Source organism: Capricornis sumatraensis, chromosome 8 (genome assembly GCF_032405125.1).
Source record: "Capricornis sumatraensis isolate serow.1 chromosome 8, serow.2, whole genome shotgun sequence".
NCBI classification, from domain to species: Eukaryota; Metazoa; Chordata; class Mammalia; order Artiodactyla; family Bovidae; genus Capricornis; species Capricornis sumatraensis.
Window position 1 is genome coordinate 59378900 of NC_091076.1, and position 8875 is coordinate 59387774.

An 8875-nucleotide genomic window follows, 5' to 3' on the forward strand; every position below is an offset into this window, starting at 1 on the left:
GAATGGTTGCGATCAAAAACTCTACAAGCAATAAATGTTGAAGAGGGTGTGGAGAAAAGGGAACCCTCTTACACTGTTGGTGGGAATGCAAACTAGTACAGCCACTATGGAGAACAGTGTGGAGATTCCTTAAAAAACTGGAAATAGAACTGCCTTATGACCCAGCAATCCCATTGCTGGGCATACACACTGAGGAAACCAGAATTGAAAGAGACACGAGTACCCCAATGTTCATCACAGCACTGTTTATAATAGCCAGAACATGGAAACAACCTAGATGTCCATCAGCAGATGAATGGATAAGAAAGCTGTGGTACATATACACAATGGAATATTACTCAGCCATTAAAAAGAATACATTTGAATCAGTTCTAATGAGGTGGATGAAACTGGAGCCTATGATACAGAGTGAAGTAAGCCAGAAAGAAAAACACCAATACAGTATACTAATGCATATATATGGAATTTAGAAAGATGGTAACGATAACCCAGTATGCGAGACAGCAAAAGAGACACTGTTGTATAGAACAGACTTTTGGACTCTGTGGGAGAGGGAGAGGTTGGGATGATTTGGGAGAATGGCATTGAAACATGTATAATATCATATAAGAAACGAATCACTAGTCCAGGTTCAATGCAGGATACTGGATGCTTGGGGCTGGTGCACTGGGATGACCCAGAAGGATGGTACGGGGAGGGAAGTGGGAGGGGGGTTCAGGATGGGGAACACGTGTACACCCGTGGCAGATTCATGGTGATGTATGGCAAAACCAATACAATATTGTAAAGTAATTAGCCTCCAATTAAAATCTCACATGCTAGTAAAGTAATGCTCAAAATTCTCCAAGCCAGCAATACGTGAACCGTAAACTTCTTGATGTTCAAGTTGGTTTTAGAAAAGGCAGAGGAACCAGAGATCAAATTGCCAACATTCGCTGGATCTTCAAAAAAGCAAGAGAGGTCCAGATAAACATCTATTTCTGCTTTATTGCCTATGCCAAAGCCTTTGACCGTGTGGATCACAATACACTGTGGAAAATTCTGAAAGAGATGGGAATACCAGATCACCTGATCTGCCTCTTGAGAAACATATGCAGGTCAGGAAGCAACAGTTAGAACTGGACATGGAACAACAGACTGGTTCCAAATAGGAAAAGGAGTCCATCAAGGCTGTATATTGTCACCCTGCTTATGTAACTTCTATGCAGAGTACATCATGAGAAACGCTGGGCTGGAAGAAACAGAAGCTGGAATCAAGATTGCCGGGAGAAATACCAATAACCTCAGATATGCAGATGACACCACCCTTATGGCAGAAAGTGAAGAGGAACTAAAAAGCCTCCTGATGAAAGTGAAAGAGGAGAGTGAAAAAGTTGGCTTAAAGTTCAACATTCAGAAAACGAAGATCCTGGCAGCTGGTCCCATCATTTCATGGGAAATAGATGGGGAAACAGTGGAAACAGTGGCAGACTTTATTTGGGGGGGCTCCAAAATCACTGCAGATGGTGACTGCAGCCATGAAATTAAAAGATGCTTACTCCTTGGAAAAAAAGTTATGACCAACCTAGATAGCATATTGGAAAGCAGAGACATTACTTTGCCAACAAAGGTGCGTCTAGTCAAGGCTATGATTTCTCCAGTAGTCATGTATGGATGTGAGAGTTGGACTGTGAAGAAGGCCGAGCACCGAAGAATTGATGCTTTTGAACTGTGGTGTTGGAGAAGACTCTTCAGAGTCCCTTGGACTGCAAGGAGATCCAACCAGTCCATTCTGAAGGAGATCAGCCCTGGGATTTCCTTGGAGGGAATGATGCTGAAGCTGACGCTCCAGTACTTTGGCCACCTCATGTGAAGAGTTGACTTTTTGGAAAAGACTCTGATGCTGGGAGGGATTGGGTGCAGGAGGAGAAGGGGACGACAGAGGATGTGATGGCTGGATGGCATCACCAACTTGATGGATGTGAGTCTGAGTGAACTCCGGGAGATGGTGATGGACAGGGAAGCCTGGCGTGCTGCAATTCATGGGTTCGCAAAGAGTCGGACATGACTGACTGACTAAAGTGAACTGAAAATAAATAAATTTAAATTAAAAAAAAAATCCCAGAGTCTGTTCCTTTTGAAGAGACTTGTCCTTCTAGAATTTAAATCTATAAAATTGTATTGTCCTTGTCCTTTTGGTCCCAAGGAATAACTCTTTAAAAAAATTATTTATTTTAATTGGACGTTAATTACTTTACAATATTGTATTGGTTTTGCCATACATCAACATGAATCCCTCACAGGTATACACGTGTTCCCCATCCTGAACCTCCCTCCCTCCTCCCTACCTGTACCATCCCTCTGGGTCGTCTCAGTGCACCAGCCCCAAGCTTAATGAATATGTGTTTTTGAGACATTTAGCTACTTTTTACCTACTCCCATTGCTCCCTTGCCCCCAGTGGTAATAGGCCCAACTCTGCTTCCAGAACTGAGTCCAGTAGTTTCTCCCCAAAGACATTTTCTCTTCCCCAAGGGTCACACCGATTATTGTATAGGTGACATATGAGCAGTGACTGGGAAACTAAATCTGCAGCAAAAAGATCTCCAAGAAGATGGAAGACCTGAAGGCTCTCTCCCAATCTAGGCTGAAGAGATCAGGGTTTTTCTCACCTGTAGATACAGCAGCTGTAAGAAGTTTCCAGATGCACTTGCTGGAGAGTGCAGAGAAAAAGCAAGAGATTTAGACTTGTTGATAGTAAGGCTGAAGTGTGAGGAAAGCTTCAGAAAGTAATGCAGGGGAAATGAGGTATCAAAAACAGATTCTTCAAGTTGCATGTACAAAACCAGGCTTTCAACAACCAAGTGAAAACTTCGTCATGTGATTTAGGGGATGGATGCTGAGAGCAAATGATAATACACCACAAATTGTTTACACGGTCACACTGAACAAGATCACATAAAGCAAATAATAATGGAATACACCACAGAATTCTTCACATGGTCATACTGAACAAGATCACATAATAATCTGCTAATACATTATGTTAGCAAAACTTTTTTAGCAACTGCTAAATCAGAGATGCTATTGTAGGTGCTGGGATGAATAAGTTATTGAGTTTACAATCTCATTTAAAGGGACAACAATATGAGAAATGTATAAAGGAAATATTTATAAAATATTATTTGAATCCAGAGATGTTAGGGATTAATTCTGCATGGGAGAAATGGAGGAGTCACAGAGAAGGTGATATCTGAATCTTCTAAGAATCTTCTAAGTTGAGAAAGTTACAGAAGGTACTTCAGGAAATAGAATTCATTCCCAAAGCTACAGAAATAACCAAGCATATGACATGTGTGAGAGACCATGGATTCCTTGAACAGCAACCAGTTCCTGGGTAACAGGGATACTGATGAGAAAGGTAGATGGAGCCTACACCTTAGAGCTTGGTGTGACACATTGAGAGGGAGTTGCATGCATGTATGTAAGTATACTTTCCTACCCTGAATTAACCCACAAAGCAAGTTAGGCAGTTTCCAAGAGTCTGGGTTTTAAGCTGTGGGTCCTCAATAGTCATTAAAAGATTATAATGAGGTAGGACCAGATATGCGTTTAGAAAGGTCTTTGTGACAGTGATATAGAAGATGGACTGGAGTGGATACAGATGGAAGCAGAAGGATGAGGCTAAAATGACCTCTACTGGACAGTATATTTCAAGAGGCAGGTGAGGGAGGGGAGTGAGACATGGCAGAGAAGTGGGGAGGCCACTTAGCCCTCAACTGTCACCTCTGTCTCTCACCTTCTTCACCTTTGTTCCCTTCCGTCTCCTGCCCCTCCACCTTGTCATTCCCTTTCCTTTCTCCTCCTTAATCTCATCCTCTTTATTCCTTTGTCTACTCTATTTCTTTTATTTCAATATCTTCCTATGTCTCTCTCCTTGTATTCAGTAACATCTAAAATATTTGTGCCTTTTGGAACAGCTCTTGCAGTCCCCTTCATACAAGATCCATCACCCATTTCTTAAGGCAGAGAATCTCTCCCCACCTTCTTATGTCTAAGCACACACACCATGTATGTCCTGGCTTCTCCCAGTAAGGCGCCACCACACCAGTGAGGGGCACCTCTATAATTATTTATGTACTCAGAGTCAAACCCCATGTTTTTTGAGCATTGACTGTGAGCAAACATGAGAACTTCAGGGCACAAATAAGTTTTGAATCAAGACATAGGTTGGCTGAATTGTGAGCAGGCAAACACATTATGGTTGAACTGTGGAGGAAAAACCTAGAAATATGAAAAGTTCACTAACATTTTAATGTATTAACTATCACATGAGAAATGACTGGTACAAAAATGTATTACAGACTCTAAGAAGGTAGGATGTCTTCAGAGTAAGAGACTACACAGAGAAGAGTGATTACCATTTATTATTCCAGATACTGTTCTAGGAGCCTTATGTGCTATCTCATTTATACCCCTAGGCATTCTATAAAGACAATATTTTTCTTCCCACCTTACAGATGTGGAGACTGAAACAGAGCTTGAATAATTTATTCTGGGTCAAATCTCAAGGAATAAGAATCTGGAATTTAACTACAAATCAGTTGGACTCTAAGTGTTTTCTATCACTATATTAACACTGAATCTTTTTAAAAAATTAATTTATTTATTTTAATTGGAGGCTAATTACTTTACTATATTGTGTTTGTTTTTGCAATACATTGACATGAATCAGCCACAGGTGTACATGTGTCCCCCATACTGAAACCCCCTTCCACCTCCTTCCCCATCCCAGCCCTCAGGGTTGTCCCAATGCACTGGCTTTGAGTACGCTCTTTCTTGCTTCGAACTTGGACTGGTGATCTGTTTCACATATGGTAGTATACATGTTTCAATGCTCTTCTCTCAAATCATCCCACCCTCACCTTCTCCCACAGAGTCCAAAAGTATGTTCTTTATATCTGTCTCTTTTGTTGTCTCATATATAGGGTCATCACTACCATCTTTCTAAATACCATATATATATATATATATATATATATATATATATATATGCATTAATATACTGTATTGGTGTTTTTCTTTTTGACTTACTTCACTCTGTATAATAGGTTCCAGTTTCATTTACCTCATTAGAACTGATTCAAATTCATTCTTTTTAATAGCTGAGTAATACTCCATTGTAAATATGTACCACAACATTCTTATTCATTCATCTCCTGATGGACAAATAGGTTGCTTCCCTGTCCTAACTATTGTAAACAGTGCTGTGATGAACATTGGGGTACACGTGTCTCTTTCAATTCTGGTTTCCTCAGTAACACTGAATCTTTTAAAAGTAGGTTGCATGTGTCTCTGGATGGATTTAAATATTTCATGAGTATATATTCTATTACCAAGTTGTACACATTCCAGGGGTAGGACCATTTAGTCAGCAACTGGAATTAAGATGTGCACTTAAATATCCATCATCTAGATCTGAGGAACTCAATTTGAGTCCCTGAGCATTAGTACATTACTGTCTGTGGTGTGTTTTCTTTAGATGCCTGGAGAAGACACCATGGAACTGGGGAACCTCATGTGAGTGTCAAATTTTGTCTTCCTGGGGCTCTCACAGACTCAGGAGCTCCAGCTAGTCTTGTTTCTGGTTTTCCTGTTTGTCTACACAACCACTGTCATGGGAACCCTCCTGGTTATGGTCACGGTGACCTCTGATTCCAGGTTCCACACACCTGCGTGAAATTCACACACCGCACACTGCTGTGAAACTTGGCTGTCAGAGACCTCTGTTTCTCCTCAGTCACTGCTCCAAAGATGCTGGTGGACTTCCTCACTGAGAAGAAGACCATCTCCTACCAGGGATGCATGGCCGAGATTTTTTTCTTCCACTTTCTGGGAGGTGCCATGGTCGTCTTCCTCTCAGTGATGGCCTATGACTGCCTTGTTGCTATATCCCGGCCCCTCCACTATGTCACCATCATGAACACTCAGCTCTGTGTGGGGCTGGTCGTGACAGCCTGGATGGTAGGTTTTGTTCATTCCATCTCCCAACTGGCTCTGATGCTCCCACTGCCTTTTTGTGGCCCCAATGTCCTAGATAACTTCTACTGTGATGTTCCACAAGTTCTGAGACTCACCTGCACTGACACTTCTGTCCTGGAGTTCTTCATGATCTGCAACAGTGGGATGCTGGATGTCATCTGGTTCCTCCTCCTCCTGGTCTCCTACTCAGCCATCCCTGGTGATGCTGAGGTCCCACTCAGGGCAGGCAAGGAGGAAGGCAGCTTCCACCTGTACCACCCCCTTTGTCATGGTGTCTATTGTCTTCATTCCAAGCATTTACCTCTATGCCTGGCCCTTCATTTATTTCTCCATTGACAAAGCTGTATCCATCAGCCACACGGTCATGACTCACATGCTCACCACCCCCCGCCCCCCCGATCTACACCCTGAAGAAGCAGGAGATATAGGCAGCAGTGAAGAGGTTAGGGAGGCACCAGACTTCTTTGCAAAAGGGAGTGACAGTGAGTCACTTCTATTGCGCTTTGGCTTTTTGGTTTTCCATCAATAAGCTGGAGAGAGCATTGCTGTATCTTGCCTCTTCATAACTTGAAAATGAGCAACTTTTCCAGATTTTGAGGATAAAGGTAACTATCCTTACTTTTGTCTGTGTTGGATGATTTGAACTCTCCTATGACAATAAGATGTGCTCCCATGGAAACATTCTGGAAAGCCACACTCTCCTTTTTGTCTTCTTGGCAGATAGTTTTCTGTTAGGATGACAGCATTCCCCCAGAAGAGCAGTTCTATTTTCTGTATTTGACCTCTTTTCCCAGGACCCTGTTTTGGTGTGAGGCTGGATTGTTGGAAACTGAACAATATTTAGTCTTATGCCTTAAATTGGAGACCGTGTCCAACATTTACCTGACAGATGACCTTGAATGAGACATGTGGCCTCTCTTGAACTCATAATTTCTTCCTCAACAAACTCACTGAAATTAATATCTGATCCCAAATCCCTCAGGCTTATTATAAGTATCAAATCCAAAAATTGTGAGAAAACATTGAGTTAACCATATAACTATATTTTATTTAATTTTCAATTTAGAAATCATGAGTATTCCAATTTTCCACTGTATGTTTTAGTACGGTATAATTATTGTAAGCAAATGATTATGTGTAATATGCATGTAAGTTATAAAAACACTATATTATATCATATGAACACATGTACATGCTCCTCAGTTCAAGAACCACATGATACCAATAACTTATACCTGCCTATGGTACCTCTCCATCACATCACTTCACCCAGATGAAATCACTTTCTTGAGTTTTGTGTTTATCATTCCATCATTCATAAAAACAATTTTATCACATTTTAACATAAGCACTATATTGTTTTACTGAGTTTATAAAATATCAGATTTTAGGTAATATTCTGGCATTTGATTTTTTTCACTCAACATTTTGTTTCTAAATGTCACATATTGTTCTGTTTGGCTGTAGTTCATTCATTTGCTCTGTTGTATAATATTCCAATGTGAGACTAAGCTTACTGGAAAGGTTCCCAGTTTTTGCTCTTGGAACAATGCTCTTTTGAATAATAATCTTCTGCTTGTCTCCAGTTGTCATGTTGAGGAGCTATGGGTCATTACTTTGAAGTGTAATTGCTGGATTATGAGATCTTCAAAGTTTTACTTTCACAAAATAGGGCTAAGTTGTTTTCCAAAGAAGTTGTACCAAATTACTTTGTTATCAGCAGCACTGCAGTGTTCCCATTGATTCTCATCCTCCTAACAGTTGATTGTCATAGTTTTTAATTTTTCTCAATTAAGCAGGTAAAAAATGGTATTTCACTGTAGTCTTGATTTGCATTTCTTTAGCATTTCTCCATGTTTTAATTATATTCAAATTTCTCATGAATGCCTTTACCATGATTTTCTATTGCCTGCTTCTTGTTAATGTAGAAGTTCTTATATAATTTGGTTACTGGGCTTTTTCAGTCTTATTTATTACAATACCTTCACCCAGTTTGGGGGCTCCCCTGGTGGCTTAGATGGTAGAGTCTGCCTGCAGTGCGGGAGACCCAGGCTCGATCCTTAGGTTGGGAAGATCCCTTAAAAAAGGAAATGGCAACCTACTCCAGTATTCTTGCCTGGAGAATCCCATGGACAGAGGAGCCTGGCAGGCTACAGTCCATGGGGTCATAAAGAGTCGGATATGACTGAGAGACTTTACTTTCTTTCTTTCACCCAATTTGTGGTTTTTCTTCTTTATTTTTGGTATTAGTTTTCACATAGTCATATGTATCAATCTTTCATTTCTGTCTTAGTGTCTATTGAGACCTAATCGTTAAACATAGATTCGTTTCTCAGCAGACAGGAATGTGTTCTTGCTTCTCTTAAAGGATGCTAATTGTATAATCTTTTCTTCTGTCTGTCTTCTACACCATTTGTTTGTTTCTCATTCATTTTTCTGTTTATTTTGTTTTGTCCTTTTGTGTTCATTGCCATTTTTATTTTATTTATTTTTTTATTATATTGGAGGCTAATTACTTTACAACATTGTGGTGGTTTTTGCCATACATTAACATGAATCAGTCAAGGGTGTACATGTGTTCCCCATCCTGACCCTCCCTTCCTCTTCCCTCCCTATCCTGTCCTTCAGGGTCATCCTAGTGCACCAGCCCTGAGCACCCTGTCTCATGCATCGAACCTGGGCTGGTGATCTATTTCACATATGATAATATACATGTTTCAGTGCTATTCTTTCAAAGCATCCTCACCTTCTCCCACAGAGTCCAACGGTCTGTTCTTTACATCTGTGTCTCTTTTGCTGTCTCACATATAGGATCATCATTACCATCTTTCTAAATTCCATATATATGCATTAGTA

General features: G+C 40.5%; 1 pseudogene; it reads left to right on the forward strand.

Annotated features, from left to right (window-relative positions):
- Nucleotides 1-5537: 5537 nt before the first annotated feature.
- On the forward strand, nt 5538-6499 carry LOC138084196 (olfactory receptor 4D2-like; annotated as a pseudogene).
- The last annotated feature ends 2376 nt before the right edge of the window (nt 6500-8875 follow it).